Source organism: Maylandia zebra, linkage group LG9 (assembly GCF_041146795.1).
Source record: "Maylandia zebra isolate NMK-2024a linkage group LG9, Mzebra_GT3a, whole genome shotgun sequence".
Lineage (NCBI taxonomy): Eukaryota > Metazoa > Chordata > Actinopteri > Cichliformes > Cichlidae > Maylandia > Maylandia zebra.
The window spans coordinates 2,907,964-2,931,488 of record NC_135175.1 but is presented as its reverse complement, the minus strand read 5'-3'; the positions used below and the strand labels follow the sequence as shown (position 1 = coordinate 2,931,488).

General features: G+C 43.5%; 1 long non-coding RNA gene across 1 annotated transcript; it reads left to right on the top strand.

The window, feature by feature from the left end:
- The first annotated feature begins 7,295 nt into the window (after nucleotides 1–7,295).
- On the top strand, nucleotides 7,296–8,561 carry LOC143420217 (uncharacterized). Its single transcript, XR_013100036.1, has 3 exons — nucleotides 7,296–7,389; nucleotides 8,027–8,087; nucleotides 8,278–8,561. It is a non-coding gene; the product is annotated as an uncharacterized LOC143420217 (long non-coding RNA).
- Nucleotides 8,562–23,525: the final 14,964 nt, after the last annotated feature.

The window sequence follows — 23,525 nt, the reverse complement described above, 5'->3', positions numbered from 1 at the left end:
TACCAGCTACCACCAACAACAACAGCAACCGACAACTCGTAGTGTCTCCCTCATCGAGTCGCTGGCTTCGGTCGGCTGCGTCAGCTCCCCCTTCGCCCCCTCCTCGCTGCAGCTCCAGGTGGAGGTCCAGGGGGTCGACCGCAGCAGCTCCTTAAAGGGATCGTGACCGTTGTGACCCCTCTCAATATCTCTAACCTGCTATTGCTACATTTTGACCCATCGAGTAGTTCCATCATGCTTTTCCTCTCACACTGATTGTGCGCCGTCACCCTCGCCCTGCTAGATTTGGCTGAGTGACTGTGTAGACTGTGCCTGGTGAGAGGCGAAGGGGAAACGAGGGCACAGTAAGGTTTTCTCACATTCTGGGTTTTTGCTTGGATCCTCTTCACCCCACAGCCTTGTGGCAGACTGTGCTCTCCATCACCCTCCCCCAGTAGCATCCGCACCCACAGCAGCGTCAGCAGCAAGTCACTTCACTCATCTACTAATCAGCATGGAAACCCTGGCTTCTCTTTCCTTTGTGACTCTAGGGGCTGTTTGTTACCTGCATCCACTTACTCTCTGCTTCAGTGACATCATAGTAACTCATCTCACCGTCTCCTCCTCTCTCTTCAGCAACACTTACCATAAACGCGCTGACAAACAAAATAAAGCTAGACAACATGTAGGCTGTTTAACTCTTTATTCTCTGTGTTTGTGATGATGTGTTTGAGTGACACAAATCGTGTAAAAATGAGCTTCGGTGTTCTGCTCATCTTATTTCTTGCGTCTTTCTTTTTTTCCTTTCCTCCTCCTTCATTGATTTTTAAAACAAAGTTGTATTTATTTATAGTGTCTTCCTGCATAAGCAATACAACGGGCGGTCGTTTTTTTTTTTGTCTGATCAGAAAATCTTGGAAACACGCACAGGTTTTTCTAAACCAAGACACACAGTGACGAAAGAGATTCAGAGGGAGAGAGGACGTTGAAAAAGCAGGCGTGGCTAGAAGCGTGAAAAGGGTTGTTTTTTTATTAATGGCAAAATAGCAGGAAGCCTGTAACCTGAACGTTTCTGAAACGTAATAGAGGAAGTTGAAGTTCAGTCTGCAGCCCAAATGTGGATGAGGAAATATGAAATATGTCTGAAGTCGAAGGAGCTGTGTGTATCGTATGTGCCTCCTGTCATTTTGAAGTACAGCGAATGAGGCTGACCCAGGCTCTGACCTAAAACTGCTCAGAGGGAGTGAAAGGAAATGCCAGGAGAAATCTGGTGCTGCTGTTAAAAGGAAATCCTGTAAGTGACCCTTTCCTGATAGTGCTTCTTGTCCCATTCAGGTGTGTGAGGATCATGGTAGCATGTTATTTGGCTAAAGCTTCAGCTGACACTCCTGTGTCCTGTTGGAACAGCAGCAGGGACGATGTGGCTTTATCCTCTTCTATTGTAGCAATGTAATCAAATGTTGCCTTTGTAATGCATGGCCAGATAATATGACTCTAGGTTAAAGGCTGATGTCCATTATGAAAGTGTTGTGGTTTGGTCAATTAGTGTCGAGATTAGCTGATTTATGTTTTAAAGGAAACAGAGAGGAAGAACCAGTTTGTAATCTTTGTTTCCCCTTTTTAAAATCATGATTGAATTTCACAGCTGACCACAGATTTGTATGCACCAACTCCGTGGCTCAAACACACACACAGGTCAGCCACTGTCAGGATTTAAAGAGGGTTTCTTTTGTTTGTTTGTTTGTTTGTTTGCTCTTTTGGCTTTGTCAAACTGATTCTGTCAGCAGTCATTAAAGTAATATAACAAGGGCTGGGTATCATCTGAAACTGATACCATACATCTAACTGACTGGCAAATGAAAATATGATAGATCAAAACATTATCTCATAAAGTTAGGATGGGGAACGTGTTAGCAAACATAGCATGCCCTTTTCAGTCCATGTAATACGTCTTAGCTTAATAAAAGAACAGCATTTTCTTTTTATCTTCGACTCAACCAACTCTTTAGCTGCTACATGCTACAGTTAATGGCTAGCTTTTTTCACCACTCAGCTGCTAACTGTACTTGCCTCCCATCTGGTGCTTTTTTTAAAACTGCAAACAGCTGTCTGCTGTTATGTCTGAAAACAGGGTTCATGACAATGAAGTAAAACAGCAAAGTTCCAAATTATAAAACCAAAACAATGCGTTGAAAGAAGCTAACAAGCTTCTGGTAGCTAGCAGTAGCTACCATGTTTAGCTACCATGTTTGAAAATGTTACCTCACTAGCATGAGAGGTTTGTTTGTAATTTTCTGTTGATATCACAATAAGAAATAGTGCTGTTAATCCTTTTGGCCACAATAATCTAAGCTAACATTGTGACGCCGCGAGGTGAAACTCATCGTGTAACTGCCAAAATGTTTGAGGTATACCCGACAGTTTTCTGAAGAACAGTACTTACGTTTGAACTACTCACACAGTTGTTTCCAGTCTGTGTTTGCAAAGTCATTGTTTTTGTCAAATGTAGCAAAATTCCCAAAAAGCAAAATGCAAATTCAGCTTCATTAGGCTCTTCCTAGCAATAGCATCCAACTACAGAAACACAGAGGTTTTCAGTGCAAGCTGACACTAAAATCAGTGATTTGTAGAAAAGCTCTGATGACATTCTTTAGCACCTTAAAGCTTGAGTGTATCAGCGAGGGTTGACTGTTATGGAGTGGAAATAATGAGGAATAAGTGATCCTTCATTCTGAGTGAGCTTTTGCAGTAGTGTGAATGCCCATGCCCTCTCTCTTCTTCTTCAGCTGTTAATCGATTTAGTCATCGGTAATTTTTAACAGAAGTACAGGGACGGGAAGTCAACCAATGTCTTTGGAATTGTCTTTGGGAATATTTCACATGCAGATGGTGGCGCGTTAATAAAAGCTGTCATCAAGCAGTTGAATTGCTTTGTTTGCGCCGCAGCAGCTGTCTTCTAGCAAAAAGCTTCCTTGTGCCTGTCCCAACTTCTTCTAGCTTTGCTTTTCTCCCAGAGTTTCTACTTACCAGTACACGGGTGTACAGATGTGCTCTGTAGTCCTCTTCATGGCCCCTAAAATATAAGAAGTAAGCAAAGTAGATACCAAGCAGGGTTGGTTGGTGGGGAGTTTTCCAAGTACCCTTAAGGAAGCATCATAACTATTATGGCTGTTTTTAAGAACTGCAAAAATAAAAAGGTCTACCTGTTTTTATTGAAAGGGGCCACCGAAGTAAAGAATGTCTTTTGAGATATAAGTGCAGTAAAGACACAACGTATGCACTCCTGTAGCTCTGTGGGGGGCGTGCTCATCTGATTGGAGGGTGTAAAATATCAAATTTGTCACAGCCACTTTTACAGACTGCATCTTGCCCAGAATTGAGACTCCCAGTGCAGCACTTCTTCAAGTCTTTCAAATATTATAGCAGATGATTTTATTTTGAGTTGTCGCAGCAGCTCGATTTAGAAACATTGACGTATATATGCTTAATTATTTAATTAACTGCAGCCTTTTTAACAAAATGTATAGTGCACGCACATGTATGTCTGCACACTATGAAATTATGCTTGCAAGCCCAGTCCTAAGAGGTGAGAAACGTTTCTGTAAGCATACAGTGACCTCTGCAGGTTCATATAATAAAAGAATAAAGCTAAATGGGAATGAAGCTAATGCACCTGAATCACATGCCACTGCATAACAGTGGGCACAGAGGTCCACATACAGGCCTGTCATTTGGACATTCTGCATATCAAAGCCTATTAGCCGCTCTGTTACGGCACTCAGAGGGCAGAGACCCTAAAACGTTCTTATTTGAGGCTGAGAAAATGAACCGTAGCTAACATTTTGGCTTATTTAATAAAAGCTCCTCTGAAATCTGTCCAAGGAGCCTCGTAGTGCTTCATCGAACGCTGCCACACTCACATCTGACATGCAAGTGTAACACTAGCTAACGAACACCTACTGTACCTGCAGAGCATGCTGAAAAACTATGGGATGTGTTAGGTAGACTTACTCTGTCATTTGAAGAACCTCCTTGTTTTTGTTTTGTTTTTTGCGTGTGTGTGTTTGTTTTTCATAATTTGAATTTTATTTTTCGGTTTGGAAAAAAATGTATTGTGATTACTTGTTAATTAGTGATGTGATAATTAAACAAATAAATTGGACTAAAACTCACATTTGATTTGATGTGTTTTGTGTGTATTTCATTCCTCTCAAGCAGGTACGCCGAAATTAAAACAACAGAATATGCAGAAAGTTTAAAACATGAGACACATCCAGACCATTAAAGTAAAAGTATGTTGCTAGTGTGAATTGTAGGCTTTGTGTGAAATGCTAAACGAAACAACAGCTCACAGTGGACCTTGTTGTGTGGTTGTACCAGGACAGGTAAGCAGACAGCTTATTCTAGTAAAGTAATGAAGATCAATCTGTCACTGGAAGGGAAAAGCCAGATCGACGTGAGCAATGTGTTCAAGGGGTTAAAGCCACGATGAGAGACGCCTGCTTATCCACACTGGAGAGAAGCCACACTGATGTCAGCGATGTGGGAAAAGTTTCAAACACACAGAGTGTTCCTGCCTGTCCCCACAGGACAGAAGCCATACCAGCGCTTCCACAGTCCTGTGGAAACAGTCCATTGACTCGAGCGCATAAATCAGACATTTGTAGCGGCCTCCACGACTAAGTATACACATCGCTTTAGGAGAGATCGTTGTTGTCGGTCGAGTTCAAGATTTCAAGATTCAAAGATTCAAAGCGTTTATTGTCATGTGCACAAAGAAAAAACATTTCTCTGTACAATTAAATTCTTTCTCTGCTGTCCACACACTGATACTGGTTACTATGTACAAATAAGATAAAATACAAATAGCATGAATAAATAAAATTGAAGTGTTAAACAGATTTATGTGCAAAGAGCTATGAGCTTAACATGCTGGTTTGATATGTGAGATGACCTGATGTGCAAAAATGATTACTGTTAAAATCGGTCAGCTGTTCCAGCGTCTGATGGCAGTGGGGAAGAAGGAGCTGTTGAGTCTGGATTTCACACGTCTGAACCTTCGTTTTGAGGGCAGAAGTGTGAACAGTGTGTTGAGGGTGTGTGGGGTCTTTGAGGATGGGAATGAGAATCTAGCCTGCCCTGTGGCATGACATGCCTTCAAAATGTTCAATGGCTTCTTGCAACAGTGTGTGTGTTGTTCTGTGTATCAGCATGAGCACTTTTTAGCAAAGCATTCTTCATTGTGTCAGCATGTGTCTGTGTGTGTTTTTGCATCAAGGAAGTGATGCAAAAACACACACAGACAGCCTGAAGCGTCTCCTGGAGTCCTGCCCCACTCCCCTCAGTCTGCTGCTGGTCATCGCGTTGTCCACCTTGGGTCTGGTCTCAGTTAGGGCAGTTCTTGTGCCAGCGTCCGTGCCGGCTGCAGGTGATACATGCATCTTGACGATTTGGCTTTTGACCTCAAGTGCCCCTTCTGCCGCCGCCACGCCCTTTCCCTCTGTCACTCCACGCTGGTGTGTTACGGTCTTGTACATTGTTAATGCAGCATTATGCAGGACGGTGCTCTGTTTCTCCTCTTTTCTGCCTTTCTTTTCATCCAGGCAGTTTTGGGCATGATGGGCATCACGTCGCAGCTCTGCCAGGCGAGGCTCCTCTTGTCCTCCCACTTATGAGTGTTTCACTTCAGTTATTATAATTCCGATCATTTATCAGTACTGATACATGTGAGACTTCATCAGAATTGTGAACATCACAGCAGAGGCCTTTGTGTGAAAGTAACTGAGAATAAAACACAGAAAAACATGAAGGAGATTTTTATGGCCTGACTTTTCATAGCAGATAACCTTAAAAATATTCTGCAATGTTCTGCATAATTTTAAAAAGTTTACATTTCTTCAGTATTGAACAACAGAAAAAAATACTTTGTCCGAGGTCATTTAAGTGAAAAAAGAAAAGAAAAAGACAGCGGCCGACAGCGCTGTAAACAACGGTAGACTGGTGGGTAATAAGCGAATGAATAATGCAGAAAACAGAGACGGGAAACTGTTCTTGAAGTACAGAGAGAGAGAGAGCTGTGCAGGAAGTGTGATTTTTATCGTGGTGGAAGCAAAACAGCAAAACTAAGAGGGAATTCATGACGACATTGATCAAATGTGAAGCGTAGTTTGCTGCTTCCTTTGCTGTTGGCTCTGTGAATTTTGGTTGGAGAGAGACAAAACCTGCAGCTCAGAATCAGCGCAAAAAGACGTAAACACAGAACGGACCCGACGCATCAAATTGGTCGCACTCTAGAGCCCTGCACGACTGTTACGTCCCCTGGCTAGTCTAGGGGGTTGAAGGGACGAACATAAAGGTGGATAGTGAAGGAGGAGCCAAGATGGTAACTTTAAAAAGGTTTATTTAATGCTGGTGATGAGATTTGGGTTCAAACTGAGGTATAACTTCAGGGAGAGCCAAGGCCAACACAACAAACAAAACATCCCTGATGTAAAAATAAAAGAAACTTACCTAACTCCAAAGAAAACAATACACAACCTATAACCATAACCTACCTAACAACACATAAACAGGAGAAAACGGGATGTCAAAACAAAAGCCAGCTCTCCCCTACAAGCAGTCTGAACATGAAAACAACAACGCACATACAAATCACAAAGGCATGCAAGCCTGTACCAGTATGGCAACCAAAATGGCCAGAGGGCACAGAGGCACAGCGCCACAGGCCTTAAGTAGTGCTCTGCTGATTAACAATTAGCCGGACTCTGAGCAGCATCCAATCAGGACAGAGGAGGTGGAGCCTAGACAAAACAAAGAGTTAGTAGGGAGAAGAGACATCCTCCTGGGGGATGTAACAACGACCTTTAACTCGGCTGTGCCGACCGTTTTGGAGGATCCAAATCCCATGTTACTCGCTTATAGTGATGTGTTGATCGCGAACAAAACGGCTCTTACGGTGTGTTCACACTGAATGCGATAGAGGCGGCCAGAGCGTCAGGTTTACATGTAAAGTCAATGGAAAAGCGCGATGACACGCAATTGCAGGTCCCGCGAAAATTCGGAAGCAGATTTGCGTCGCGAAAACGCTAAAACGCGAATCAGTGTAGAGTGTCTGGTGCGTTTGACTCGCGAAAAAAAACATTCGCGTCTACCGCTCGAGTTGGAAAAATCTGAACTCCAGCGTCCAATCGCGCCACGACAACCAATCAGGAGCCTGGTGACGTGGCTCTGACCTAGGTCAAAGGGGCAGATCCAGCCAAAGCCCTTCATACTTCATTCAATATGGAGGGAAGGCTAATCAACGCAGTAGCAAACCACCCGAGCTGTACGACACCAGCTGCTTTCTGTACCGAGACAGGAATAAAAAGGACCGAGCTTGGAGGAAGATATGTGAAGAGATCGGGCAACCTGGTAAGTTCATTCATTTCTCTTTTGAAAGTTTTCGCTGACCTGGGGAAGCCGCACAAAAGCTAGCAAGCCACCGCTATTTTCCCACTGATGTACAAATACCGTTCTGCTTTTATGCATGTTGTCATATAGGAATATATTTTGTTTATTAATAAACAGCACACAGTGGTCCCGCTCATCTGTCACTGCTTCGCTTTTTCGCTGATTTTCTATTGCACCATACAGCATTGCATTCTGCAGCCTGATTGACAAATCTGCTCCGTGTCGTGTCTCCTGCGCTTGCCAAATTTATGTTTGGTTTTGATAACCATCACGTCCAATAGAAAAAACAGCACAAAAACACCCATAACTATGAGCCTCATTCGGAAATAGACACGGAAAGGCGCACGAAAGTGGCAGGCAGACGAAGACAAAACGCAGCATAATAATACTTTTATGATTTGTTATCTACAAAGGTTTGCACTTTGAGAATGAATTGTGAGAACTGTGACCAATGTTCATGTGTGTGGGGAAAACACTGTATAAAGTGTGTGGCCAGGGGCTAGTTATTCTGAGAACCCCTGCTGCAATAAATGAGGGACCACTGTCTACTCTATGATTATTATATTCAACCTGTTAACATTTAATACTGTATTGATAGAACCAACTGATTCTGCAGCAGAGCATCCCCAGTCCCTGAGCTCCTGCTGCTGCACCCACAGGTATGTAATTGTAGCATCAGATGTACAGAAAGCACTGATAGCTTTTTACTCTGTGGGATTGCCTTGTGATCACTTTTACTAAAAAATCTACAACCAATCTGATTATATCCTGTTTTTTTTTTGTTTCAATGTTGAAATTAAAATCTAGTAGCAGCCTTCTCATTTCTTTGTGTTTTGTGCTGTTTTACAGGCCCACAGGGGAGGACGGCTCCGAGGCAGATGAGGGACGGGTCCCAGGACGGTCCATCGGCGGTGGAGCTGGCCATCCTGGTGTCCCTGAAGAGTTCACACCAGTCTCCAATGGAGCATTTCCTCCTCAGCCTTGTTCCTGCTCTGGAGAGCAGCTGGTCCTTTTTATTCCTGTCTCTCTGTAAATACTTATATTTTATATATTTATGTTTAATGTTTTTCTGTTTGAGAATTTTAATATTATTTCAAATAAATTTTTATAATGACTAATATCTCAGTTCTACTACACAGCAAATGTTGGCACACGACTTGACACATGTAGAATTTATTTCATATTATACTAATGACAAAATATACTAATACAGTGGGATGCAAAAGTTTGGGCAACCTTGTTAATAGACATCATTTTCCTGTATAAATCGTTGGTTGTTACAATAAAAAAATACCAGTTAAATATCATACAGGAGACTCACACAGTGATATTTGAGAAGTGAAAAGAAGTTCACTGGATTTACAGAAAGTGTGCGATAATTGTTTAAACAAAATCAAGCAGGTGCATAAATTTGGGCACCACAAAAAAGAAATGAAATAAATATTTAGTGTATATCAATGTGTGTGTCTCCTATATGATATATGGGGTGCCTTTGTCTGGACGTGCTTCCCATCCAGAGCTGCACAGCACAGAGGGAAGTTCCAGCGCTCCTGGAATCCCTCTGTGATGGACCGCCAGTCTCCAGGTGAAGTCGCAGCCATGGAGTCGACCACTAGACAGTCCCAGATGGCCGTCGCTGCCTGGGGGGTGATCTGGCTCACCGTGGACACACTGACTCTGTAACTGAATGCTTGGTCGTGAAGGAGTTCCCGGTGACAAGGAACCTGGACAAAATAGTTCAAAATCAGTATTATGTGTCCTGCAGTTACAAAATACATTAGTCAAATTCCAAAATACTTTTGTGATGTCAGATTTAAATCACAAAACATAAATCTTACATAAAACATTTTGTAATTATAAGGATAATTACATCTCCATCTCCGTACCACAGTTTGCTATCATTAAACACCGACAGCATTCATTGACGGCATACACTGTTCCAAAAAATAGTAATGTCAAAGTATCCATCCATCCCTCTTCATCCGCTTTATCCGGGGCCGGGTCGCGGGGGCAGCAGCCTAAGCAAAGAGGCCCAGACCTCCCTCTCCCCAGCCACCTCCTCCAACTTATCTGGGGGAATACCAAGGCATTCCCAGGCCAGCCGAGAGATATAATCTCTCCAGCGTGTCCTGGGTCTGCCCCGGGGCCTCCTCCCGGTGGGACATGCCTGGAACACCTCACCCAGGAGGCGCCCAGGGGGCATCCTTGTCAGATGCCCGAACCACCTCAGCTGGCTCCTTTTGATGTGGAGCAGCAGCTGCTCTACTCTGAGCCCCTCCCGGATGGCCGAACTTCTCACCCTATCTCTAAGGGAGAGGCCAGCCACCCTTCGGAGGAAGCTCATTTCTGCCGCTTGTATCCGCGATCTCGTTCTTTCGGTCACTACCCACAGCTCGTGGCCATAGGTGAGGGTAGGGACTTAGATCGACCGGTAAATTGAGAGCTTCGCTTTTACACTCAGCTCCCTCTTCACCACGACGGACCGGTGCAGCGTCTGCATTACTGCAGCTGCAGCCCCAATCCGTCTGTCGATCTCCGGCTCCCTTCTCCCATCACTCGCGAACAAGACCCCGAGATACTTGAACTCCTCCACTTGGGGCAGGAACTCATCCCCGACCCGGAGTGGGCACTCCACCCTTTTCCGGCTGAGAACCATGGCCTCAGATTTGGAGGTGCTGATCCTCATTCCCGCTGCTTCACACTCGGCTGCGAACCGTTCCAGTGTGAGCTGGAGGCCCTCACCCGATGAAGCCAACAGAACCACATCATCTGCAAAAATCAGAGATGAGATTCTGAGGCACCCAAGGCGAAAGCCCTCCGCCACTTGGCTGCGCCTAGAAATTCTGTCCATAAAAATGATGAACAGAACCGGAGACAAAGGGCAGCCCTGGCGGAGCCCATCACCCACCGGGAACGAGTCCGACTTATTGCCGGCAATGCGAACCAAGCTCTTGCAACGGTTGTATAGGGATCGAATGGCCCGTAGCAATGGGCCAGACACCCCATATTCCCGCAACACCTCCCACAGGACACCCTGAGGGACACGGTCGAATGCCTTCTCCAAGTCCACAAAACACATGTAGAGTGGTTGGGCAAACTCCCATGCACCCTCAAGTATCCTGGAGAGGATAAAGAGCTGGTCCAGTGTTCCGCGACCAGGACGAAAACCGCATTGTTCCTCCTGTGTCCGAGGTTCGACTAGCGGACGAACTCTCCTTTCCAGCACCCTGGCATAGACTTTCCCAGGGAGGCTGAGGAGTGTGATCCCCATGTAGTTGGAACACACCCTCCGGTCCCCTTTCTTAAAGATGGGGACCACCACCCCGGTCTGCCAGTCCACAGGTACTGCCCCTGATCTCCACGCAACATTGCAGAGGCAACCAGGACAGCCCTACAACGTCCAGAGCCTTCAGGAACTCGGGGCGGACCTCATCAACACCAGGGGCTCTGCCACCAAGGGGTTGTTTAACTGCCTCAGTGACCTCGCCCCCGGAAATTGGCGGGTCATTCCCCTCATCCCCAGACTCTGCTTCCTCCTCGGAAGACGTGTCAGTGGGATTAAGGAGGTCCTCGAAGTATTCCTTCCACCGCCTGACAATTTTTTCAGTCGACGTCAGCAGCGCTCCGCCAGCACTATACACAGTGCAGGTAGAGCACCGCTTTCCCCTCCTGAGACGCCTGACGGTTTGCCAGAATCTCTTCGAGGCAGTCCGAAAGTCTTTTTCCATGGCCTCTCCAAACTCCTCCCACACCCGAGTTTTTGTTTCAGCCACTGCCCGAGGCGCATTCCGCTTGGCTTGTCGATACCTGTCAGCTGCCTCCGGAGTCCCACAGGCTAACCAAGCCTGATAGGACTCCTTCAGCCTGGTGGCTCCCTTCACCTCTGGTGTCCACCATTTGGTTCGGGGATTACCACCACGGCAGGCACCAACCACCTTGCGGCCGCAGCTCAATGCAGCAGCTTCGGCAATGGAGACGCTGAACATGGTCCATTCGGACTCAATGTCCCCAGTCTCCCTCGGAATGCTGTTGAAGCTCTGCCGGAGGTGTGCGTTGAAGATCTCGCGGACTGGGGCCTCTGCTAGACGTTCCCAGCACACCCTCACTACGCGTTTAGGTGCACCAGGTCTGTCCAGCGTCCTCCCCCGCCACCTGATCCAACTCACCACCAGGTGGTGATCAGTTGACAGCTCAGCCCCTCTCTTTACCCAAGTGTCCAGAACATATGGTCGCAGGTCTGCTGATACGATTACAAAATCGATCATCGACCTACGGCCTAGAGCGTCCTGGTGCCACGTGCACTTATGGACACTCTTATGTTCGAACAGGGTGTTCGTTATGGCCAAACTGTGATTAGCACAGAAGTCCAATAACAAAGCACCGCTCGGGTTCAGATCAGGGAGGCCGTTCCTCCCAATCACGCCCCTCCAGGTCTCGCTGTCGTTACCCACGTGAGCATTGAAGTCTCCCAGCAGGACAACAGAGTCTCCAGCACCCCCCCCCCCCCCCAGGGACTCTAAGAAGGCTGGGTACTCTGAACTGCCACTCGGCGCATAAGCGCAGATGACAGTCAGGACCCGTTCCCCGACCCTAAGGCGCAGGGAACAAACCCTCTCGTCCACCGGGAAAAACCCCAACGTACTGGCAGCAAGCCGAGGGGATATTAGGATACCCACCCCAGCCCGCCGCCTCTCACCAGGGGCAACTCCAGACTGAGACAGAGTCCAGCCCCTCTCCAGGAGACTGGTTCCAGAGCCCAAGCCATGCGTAGAGGTGAGCCCGACTATATCTAGCCGGTACCTCTCAACCTCACGCACTAACTCAGGCTCCTTCCCCACCAGAGAGGTGACATTCCATGTCCCTATTGCCAGTCTTGGCAGCCGGGGGTCAGTCCGCCAGGGCCTCCACTCCTGGCCGCCACCAGGCACACAATGCACCTGACCCCTATGGCGCCTCCTACGGGTGGTGGGCCTGCGGGAGGATGGGCCCATGTCTCCTCTTCGGGCTGTGCCCGGCCACCAGACCCTCGCCCTCGGGCACCCTCCCCGGGCCTGGCTCCAGGGCGGGGCCCCGGTAACCCTATCCCGGGCAGGGTAAACTGTTCCCTCGGTGTCCTTTTCATAAGGGTCTTATGAATCGCTCTTTGTGTGGTCCCTCACCCAGGGTCAGTTTGCCTTGGGAGACCCTACCAGGGGGCAAAAGCCCCCAGACAACATAGCCCCTGGGATCCCTGTGACACACAAACCCCTCCACCACGATAAGGTAGCGATTCAAGGAGGAGTCTGTTCCCATCTTGTTGCAGTATATTAATAACTAACCTCGTATTGTGGATGAATGATCTCAGTTGTTCTCCTGACTGAAGTTTGGCCCGTGTATAGCATCCTGCTATGCGATTGCATTTGTTAATACAGAATCCCTCACGCTAACTTTTATCGAGTGGAAAAAAAGTTGGCGTTCATCCTCCAGCTTCACTGTGCTAATGTTATGCTAACATAGCTGTGTCGCTAGCAATCACGTAGCACAACATTATATACCAGGTAGTCCAACTTCAGTAACCCTGCAAACGCCACTGCTGTTTAATTTCCTGTCTTCATTTATGTTGGAAGTGGTAGCAGAGCTGTACGTTTGAATTAGTTTCAAAAATCTCTCAGTCAGAACATGGTATGAAATGTTTAGGTGGAAACTAGCGAGCTAACTTCCTCCTAACTTCTAACTCCGTTAAATTTAATAAATTCTGTTTTCATGGATGCCTGGATGTTAAACTTAATTGTTACACCTGCTAAAGCAGCAACGCTGATGATTTTATTAAAGATGAAAGAATTTAGACCGTTTTTAACTTTGACTTTGGGACCTGAAGCAGACGGAGTTTTGGACCCAGATTACTCCGCGAAGCTCCTCACTACGGCAGCCGTAATGCTCTGACAATCCATCAAGCAGTGCGGCTTACCAAAGTTGTACTAAAACATTTTTGACAGATTTCTGCAGCCAAAATCGGTTCGAGGTCAGTAAGCACAAACAGAATTCATACATAAGGCACTCTCTCAATTTTTGAGAAAATTAAAGGATTTTAAGTGTGCCTTATAGTGTGGAAAATACGTTATACAGAAGAAAATAATATATCACAATATATATCGTGACCACACATGCTTCAAATTATATCGTGATATGGATTTTAGGCCATATCGCCCAGCCCTAGTGTTGGTGTTATACAAATAGTGTTGCCCATCATGCTGTTTATGTAGTCAGAAAACTTCAGCTCGAGTAATAATACCACAAATCACATGCAAAGGAAATTCAGAGGAAGTTCTTTCAACAGAAACTCCCACATTAGTTAACAAAATCTTACTTTAATCTCTGGATTATAAAAAGATTATTATCCTGTTTATGAATCTTCCAGTGTCTCCTTTGTTTTTGTTAGTGTTCTTCTTCAGCTTAGTTCACTGTATATTCTTCATAACTTGCAAAAATGCTCAAGATTTTCTTTGTGCTTTGTAGTGGTGTAAAAAAGGCGCTTGCCTTGACTACACAGTCTTTTTCAAGTCATAAATAAGATGCATTGGCTCCTCTCAGTGAAGTGTGCACTAGTAAAGCAAAGACAATGGATTTCTGTGAATGTGTGCGATCCATCATGGACTCTCAGGCCATAGTTACTACAGTGGCCAGGGACAGTTTATGTGTTGTTTTGCTTTTTACAAACATTACTGATGCTTCACAGTGTTTGCATGAGCTGGAGGTATATATATTGCAGTGAGCCTGTGTCTGTTTCCAGGGCTTTGTTCTATGTTTGTACTGTCTCCTCCTCTGAGATTTGCATTAACTGTGAGAACCATCTATTATCCCAGTTAGACCTGCTAAGCAACAGTACATCTACCTGCACTCTGTGACTTTTGGTACTTTGCTTCGTATATACTTACGTTAAGATTGTTCGCATAAGTACAGTATGTACAATACTGTGGAAAGTTCTGAGCCACAACTCGTATCATTTTATTTATGAGCAAAAAGGGAAATCGGTGCAGCGATTTATTGAAATGTGCAAACATAAATGGAAATGCAGTATATAAGGTCAAAACTACGGAGCCCCGCAGGGGACATGGGAGAAAAAAAAATTAAGACAGACTTTTGCGAGATCTCACAAAACAAACTCTGGATCTCGCTAAACTTTTGCGAGATCTCGCAAAACAAACTCGGGATCTCGCATTCTTCGGCCTTCGACCTCCCGTTAGCTCGAAGCTAACGGGAGGTCGAGACCTACTACAGCCGGGAGGAACACCGCGCACATCGTGCCTCGACCTCCCGGTCGGCTTCGAGCCGGCGTCCGAGGAATGCGGCTAAAACTTTTGCGAGATCTCGCAAAAGTTTTGCGAGATCCCAAGTTTGTTTTGCGAGATCTCACAAAACTTTTGCGAGATCTCGCAAAAGTCCGTCTTAATTTTTTTTTCTCCCATGTCCCCTGCGGGGCTCCATACAAAACAGATCTTTACAATTCAAATCAGATTAAAAGTCAGTATTTGATATGAGTAGGGCTGCCATGATTAGTCGATAACTAATTTAATAGTCGACGCGTCGTTGGAAGCTTTGTAAGATCCTGAAAGACGCAGGAATAAGTAGTAGGATTTAAGAGTGTAATAACGGACTGAAATAGAAGATGGCAGCACTGCATGTACATAGGGATGGGTACCGGGGTCCGGTGCCATGATGGCACCGGTTCTGACATAAACGGTAGTAACCAGACCGAAAAGCAGCGCACATTTCAGTGCTTTATTTTGGTGCTTTTTTTTCCTGAGCTGTGATACACTTTAGATTCGAGCCAATCATTTTACGTTTCCGAGGATAGTAGGCGGGGCCAGGTACGTACGTTCCGTTAGAGCAGAGCTACAGATTGAAAATGTCCAAGGCGAAGCGGTCAAAAGTCTGGCTGTACTTCATAGCAAAATATGCAAACTCAGCAGCAACAAGTGCTTTAAGCTGATACTGTGATACTGTCAAAGGAGGTAACACCTCAAATCCAATGAAACACCTGGCGACGCATAGCGTTTTTTTTAAAAGCCCAGAAATGCGCCGTATTTGATAGCTTGCTGCGAGACCTCACACCGAGCACATCTACTGCGGGTGGGTTGCCTGTTATGCAACATCCCCCAAAAACACGAAGAGGAGAGTCCTGGCCCCTAGCCCTGCCAGTGTAGCAGAAATGATGACGGATGATGGTGGCAGCAGCAGCCGTTCTTCTCTGCGTGAGTAGCTAATTTACGTTGAGTAGGCTAACCACGTTATTACATTAATGCATGTAAGGTGAACTAGCAAACATCATCATAGCTACATGCGGCTGTCCTCTTGTTTGATGGCAGATACTCCCTTCACCCTGGCCAAAAAGACTAAAATGACCAAAGAAAAAGTGGAAAACAGTTAAACATGAGAGGTTTAGGACAAAGTTTGTGTTTTTTCCATTGTTTAAGCACTGCTTCCAGCCAAGAGTGATACCATATATGCCCCATAGCTGCAGAAAAGGCTAACATTGTTATCTTTTTACAAAAAACAGCTGAACATGAGAGGTTTTTGGACCAATTTTGTGTTCTCCATTCTTTAAGCACCGGTTTGAGCACCGTTTGAGCACCGGCACCATTTCAAAAGTACCGATTTGGCACCGGTATCGGATAAAACCTAAACGATACCCATCCCTACATGTACATGTACCAGCTGCTGTTAAACCCCGAAGGGCGCATTTGAAGGCCGATTACATCACGATGCGACGAAGGCTGTCCAAATTTGAAGACTCCTCCAAGATTTGAAGGATGGGTCGGGTGTACCCTCCGTGGCCCAACCTATCCCAGAATTCATAGCGTGGCCCAGCCAATTCCAGTTTTATTCCAGTTTTCCTACTCCAACAATGGCGGCAGCTACTTAGTGTTAATATTACACTTATTACTCTTTCTGGGTCACAAAATAAACTTTTAAGATCTTTTCAGGGGAGAATGTAGCTGTGTAAACTTCAAATATCTGCTCGGTTTATCAAGACATCACATATTTGCAAAAGTGCTCCAACGTATTTGGAGACATCTGTTACCCACCAGCTCGATAGCTAGCCGGGAGGTCAAGGTTCACTAGAACCAGCGAGAACAGCGAACTCCTGGCACATTGTTCCACATTGTTCACAACTCCTGGCGGTCTTTCACTACTCAGGTTAAACATGATATATAAGTTACTTAGATAACTTAAAAATGTTATTGTTTGGTTTTTTTCAGTGTTTTATTAGTTCGTGAGTAAATCGGTTTGGCTGAGATTAAAGTTATAGTTTTTACACAGCTGAATAAACTTCAAACAGAAAACTGATTAAACAGAAGTGTGAGATGCTCGAGAATTTACTCCGGTGTCCTGTTATATTTTAGATAGCAAGGAGCAGACGGCTGAGTTAATTAAACTCCACCTAAACAATCTGCAAATTTCATTCAAAGTTTAATAAACTATCATCCTGTCTTTATTTTTAGTTAGCACATACCTTAAACACTTCAAGCTGTAAGCTAATGATAGTTATATAAGAGCAGATGCTGCTGGTGCAATAAGCTGTACATTTTACGTCCAATGGATGCATGATCTGATTGGTCGACTAATTGCAAAAATAATCGGTGACTAGTCGACTAGTAGCCCTAGATATGACCAACACAGTCTGGACTCTCATAGTTTTCTTTCAACTTCTACATATAGTCTCAAAATTGGTCCTTCAAGTTTCTTGAAGGACATTCAGTGATCTTTTGTGGCTGTCTCTGTTTTCTCACACTGCTTCGGGAATGTTGAAATCTGGGCTCCTCGTTACAGAGGCTCCGCTGTGTTATGCAGATGGATGCATAAGCTCACTGTTGTACTGCTCACTTGACTTTTTCACACATATTCACAACAATTTGTACCAAAATTTTCAAATTTGGACTATTGACCTTTCACTCTGCTTTTTGTGGAATTTGGTATAGCTCAGTGTTTTCTCCCTGTTTCACTTCCTAAAGAATGGCTGGATCAACAGAAGGGTCAGATGCATCTGTCAGATCCTGTGTCAGGTCTTTGCTGGATTTTTCCTGTTTCTTTAAGGGTATGACTTTCAGATAATTGTCAGTTTGCTGCGGATCGTTTGTTAGGTCTGCCGAATTTTTTGTCCTCCACTTGTCCAGCTACCAAAAGTAGTTCTTGCTGAGTTTTCTCTTATATGTTGAAACACCAGCAGCACGGTGGCACGGTGGTTAGCACTGTTGCCGCACAGCAAGAAGGTCCTGAGTTCAATTCCACCATCAGGCCGGGGTCTTTCTGTGTGGAGTTTGCATGTTCTCCCCGTGTTTGCGTGGGTTCTCTCCGGGTACTCCGGCTTCCTCCCACCGTCCAAAGACATGCAACTTGTGGGGATAGTTTAATTGGATAATCCAAATTGCCACTAGGTGTGAATGTGCGAGTGAATGTGAGTGCGAATGGTTGTCTGTCCCTGTGTGTTGGCCCTGCGACAGACTGGCGACCTGTCCAGGGTGTACCCCGCCTCTCGCCCTATGACAGCTGGGATAGGCTCCAGCGCCCCCCGCGACCCTGAAAAGGATAAGCGGAAGCGAATGGATGGATGTTGAAACACCGTTCATCCATGGAGTTAAATGTCTTTTCTATGCTTGAATCATTAATACACCAGTGTTTGGCAAAACAAAGACCACATCCTCTGAAAATGGTCAGGTATAAGGACCGGACTGAAAATGTATGTGAGAAAAGCAAGCAGTGTGCGCAGAAAAGCTGTTGCTCGTTTTAAATAGTACTGCGCTACGTACAAACTGTGAGCATTTAGGCACTGACAGATTGTATTTGTGCATTTTTTTGAACGTTCTTTAAATTCATAAAATGAGTGCAACATGTAACAGGTCCTTCTTATTTGTAAATGGCCTGTATTAGTATAGCACTTTACACATTCAGTCATCCACCCATTCACACACACTGGTGATGGCAGCTACATTGTAGCCCCTGGGATCCCTGGGACACACAAACCCCTCCACCACGATAAGGTAGCGATTCAGGGAGGGGGTCAAAGTATCTTACTGTATATTTTACAGTTTTGTACTGTCTTTCTAGAATATCATTAAATTTACATAAGTAGACTGTGATTTTACATGTCAAAGGTAAAATAACATAACGTCACTGTAAATATAGTAAAACACAATTTACTTTTTTTTAATATATGTTTTTGTACATATGCATATTTAGATTGTAAAAATACATTCAGAAATGTATCATAATTTCACAAATATTTATCTGTTATGTGAGAGAATGATCTGTTAAATTCAAATGTAATACTATGGAAAAATATATAAAATGATCGAAAATTAATGAGAATAATGAATAATTAGAGTATTTGAATTAGAATTTGCTGAAAATTTCATGTCATCCAGGTCTGATTCAATAATTCAGAGGTAACAAGTGAAAATATAATTATCCATCCATCCATTCGCTTCCGCTTCTCCTTTTCAGGGTCGCGGGGGGTGCTGGAGCCTATCCCAGCGTCATAGGGCGAAAGGCGGGGTACACCCTGGACAGGTCGCCAGTCTGTCGCAGGGGAAAATATAATTAATAGGAATAAAAACTAAAAAAACATATAAAACATTGCACGGCTACGCTGTGCTAATTATATATTTTAAAAAATAAATGTAGAGGTAGGAATTGCAATTAATATAAATCTCCAAGTATTCACAACATTCCTGAACAGAAATAGGCCTCTGCACCTGGGGTGAGGGTGTGGCCATGAAAACAATGTGACATGCCATTGGATGTTGGGACACATAATAAGATGACGCTAAGTATCAGCCAATGTGAACTAACAACCACAAGATCGTGGGTATGGACTGTGATTTCACATTTCAAATGTAAATTAACGTTAAATCACTGTAATGTAATAAAACATAATTGTCATGAGTATCAAATGTATCTGTCTGTACTTATGCATATTTAGATTGTTAAAATACATTCACAAATGTATCATGATTTCACAAATATCTGTCCGTTATTTGAAAGATTGAACTGTTGAATTCAAATGTAATGCCAGTGGTTCCCAAACTTTTTTCGCTGGGCCCCCCTTTGTTTTACAGAAAAATGGTCGTGCCCCCCCCCCCCCCCCCCCTCGCGCGCGCACACGCACGCACTAACACATCCTCCAAACATACACACCCATATTTGCTCAATTGCGGTTTATTTCACACCTCAAACTTTTAGTAAACAATTAAGCAAATACAAGTAATCTGCAGGTAGTAATAAAATAAACTACTAACTCTTTTACGCTGCGTCCGCACCTACACGGGTGATTTTGAAAACGCAGCTGTTTCGTCCACACGTTAACGGCGTTTCGAATCACCGAAAATTGAGACTTTTTAAAACTCCTTTTTTGCGTTCACGTGTGGACGAGGAATACAGAGTTCATCACTATGGAACGCCAGGACTGCCATAAGGAATTAATTAAATACACCATTAAATAATTAATTAAATGTGGCAATAATTAATTAAAATTGGAATTAATTAATTAAATAAATAGTTATGACACATGTAATTAATTAATTATTGACACATTTAATTAATTATTTATGTATTTCACATTTTAATTAATTATTGACACATTTAATTAATTAATTATTGACACATTTAATTAATTATTTATGTATTTCACATTTTAATTAATTATTGACACATTTCATTAATTATTGACACATTTAATTAATTATTTAATGATATATTTATTTATTTCATTTTGGCAGTCCTGACGCCTGGCTCTCATCATGAAATAATTTTATCTGTCAGCCTCACCCATCAAACTCAGGGGGCGGGGTTAACGCTGATCGAGTCAAAACCATTGCTTTGGCCTGGTGGCCATTGTTTCTAGCACACAACAACCGGCATGTGGAAGCTAACAGAACTGAGCTTTGAAAAACCCTGTTTGTGTGTTACCAAATACCGTTTTAATATTTTTTTAGCCGAGAATGTAGTGGTTTAATCTTCATGTGTCTGGTCGGTTTGTCAAGATACAGCCTCTTTGCAAAAGTGCTTCGATGATTTCGGAGATGTCTGCCCAGTCTCACGGCAAAGCGTGGGATAGACCCGCTCGCCTCGCAAGCAATCCCACCGACAAAGCGCAGGCCCCGGTACACAGCTGTAGTAACCCCCGCTGACTTCTTTTACTGAGGTTATATTTATCAATGTTTTATTTCCTGATGTTCTTATGTGTCCTACGTGTTTCAGTCGCCAATTCTGAATTATAACTAACATTAAAAACATGTTTAAGGAGGAGAGAGAGCAAATAAATCTGTTTAACATCTGATCTTTGGGTTTTTGTTCAGTAATCAGCGTGACCTGTGTATAAACACATAAAAGAGATAACGTTGGTGTTTCCGTCATGTAGTAACTGCTGGCTTTAACTGTACAAAGGTTGTTCGACACTATGAAACACATACAGACTTCATGATGTTCGGCTAATATTTTTATTGTGAATATTAATCATGCTGACCTCGCTCTGTACACCACGCAGCGAGGTCAGCATATCCACGATATCCTCAGCTCCATGAGTTAACACAAAGTTTCCCAGCTGACTATCTAACTGCCAACTATTCCAGAGACGTGAAAATATACAGCATAAAGAAAAGTGTAAGAGACCCAGCAGCAGATTAGAATAATAGTTATACATTTAATAAATCACCAAATGAATCCAAGAAACGAGCAAACCTGTTCCGACAATTTGAATTTGTGTTCCCTCAGCTGCAGACTCGCTGCTGTTTAAATGTTTGAAAAGGAAGATTAGATATAAAAAACGTCAAACATAGACTCAGTCTGCCTTCACATTTGATATGAGGCCAGCACGTATAGTGGCCTCAGCAGGCTATTACTGAAATACACGTGCTATATCATAAACTATGATATAAACAGGGAGGTCCTATTAACATGTTTAGTTTTAAAGGACACCTTCCTGCCTTTAGTCTCATTCATGAGCAGTATTAGTTTTCTTCTAACATCCAGAAGTCTGCACAATGTGTTTCATAGTTTGTAACAAGCCTTTGACAAGTAAACATAACATGACCGAAAAAGAAAAAAAAAAAGAAAAAAAAAGAGAGAGAGTGTTGACATAAGAAGAGAAAATGCTCTCAATTATGGAGACAGACAAATGGTTCATTTATGTTTGATGTGTGTTTATTCCTCCCTAAATATCGTCGGTGAAGTTCGCCATGCATGTCAGATTTTCCTGCGCATTTTTATACCTCTGCCAACAGAGAGAGAGAAAAAAAATCACATTCTAACAGACAGCTGGTGCTTAGAATACAGTTGAATAACTATTAAAAAACAGATGATATTTAGATGATAGTTCAGTCTAACACATGTGCCAGTGAACCATTAAACGTCTGTGAAACTATGCAGTTATGAAACGTAACTTTAACCTCAGCCAAACCGATTTGCTCAGTTGTAAATAAAACAGCGAAGTAAACGTGACCCGACAGACAGAACCTGAGTGAATGAAGTCCAGCGTTTAACCACTGAGAGCTAAAACTCAGCTGAGGTTTGAAAGCTGTGTGCCGGTGATTGGACATCAGCCGCTGATAAAGCTGTTCGCCTATAAAGTGCTCTGTAAGGAAACGAGCTCCAGCAGCTCTGCGCTCGGGGAAAACACTATATTTACTTATCTTGTGCAGAAAAATGCGCTGACATTGCGTTATATCGAGCACCGGCTGCCCAGTTAAACTGTGACTATCACCAGGTAACTAGGCGTGTTTCTTGAATTAGCAGCAGGTGTTAAACAGCTGACAGATGAGGAGGAGGATGCATGCAGGTAAACTGAGGGTCTGTTGAGCTGATCGCTGGTTTCGTGAGAAAAATGTCAGCTCGTTCTTTATGTTACAGAAGCACAGAGACACAAGACCAGGCAGAAAGAGACGATCGTTCGGTGAAAATGAGAATCTGCGAATGCAACATGTGGAACACGGAGAGTGGAATATGTAAACAAACCGGTTAATGTACCCCCTGCGTGCACTCTGCATGCTAACTGTTAGCAGAGCTAGTGAAATCTCTGAAAACATCTGAGCACTTTTGCAAACATGTTCTATGTTGACAACCTGACCAGACATACGTCGCGACATTCGCGGCTAAAACACTGTTAAAAGTGTAGCTGGTGACAGAAAAACGGGGTATTTTAAAACTACACCACCATTGCTGCCTGTGATTTGATCTGCATTCTGGGATAACTGGCTGCCCCAAGTCTACACAAGCAATCGATTTTCTAGGATCGACCTGTTTTGACTTACTTTGCACGGCAACCAATCAAATGTTAGAGAAGCTGCATGGGCAGCGTTAACCCCGCCCCCTGAGTTTGATGGGTCAGGCTGACAGATAAAATTATTTCATGACGAGAGCCAGGCGTCAGGACTGCCAAAATGAAATAAATAAATATATCATTAAATAATTAATTAAATGTGTCAATAATTAATTAAATGTGTCAATAATTAATTAAAATGTGAAATACATAAATAATTAATTAAATGTGTCAATAATTAATTAATTAAATGTGTCAATAATTAATTAAAATGTGAAATACATAAATAATTAATTAAATGTGTCAATAATTAATTAATTACATGTGTCATAACTATTTATTTAATTAATTAATTCCAATTTTAATTAATTATTGCCACATTTAATTAATTATTTAATGGTGTATTTAATTAATTCATTATGGCAGTCCTGGCGTTCCATACATCACGCAGCGTCAAAGGTATGTGCCTTTTTTCACGTCAGCTGTGCGCCACATTATTGTTTACATGAGATGAATTGCAGAATGGCAGATAGTCAGATTAACAGTATTTTGTCTCTATCTTCAGGTTTTACACGCTTACATATAAACATGCAGTTACTGTCCCTCCATTTACAAAGGCAGAGGCGTCACAGTGTGACTATTTTACATTTAGTTGTTTTTTCCTGTGTAATAATATTCAACATTGCTGTCAATAAATTTTAAAATAAAAAAGCCTCTCTGTGCAAAATGGGTCTAAAAACATAAACAGCTGTGGGATCCTGTTTGTCCGTGATTTAGACAGGGGGGACAAATCGTGGCAGGATCA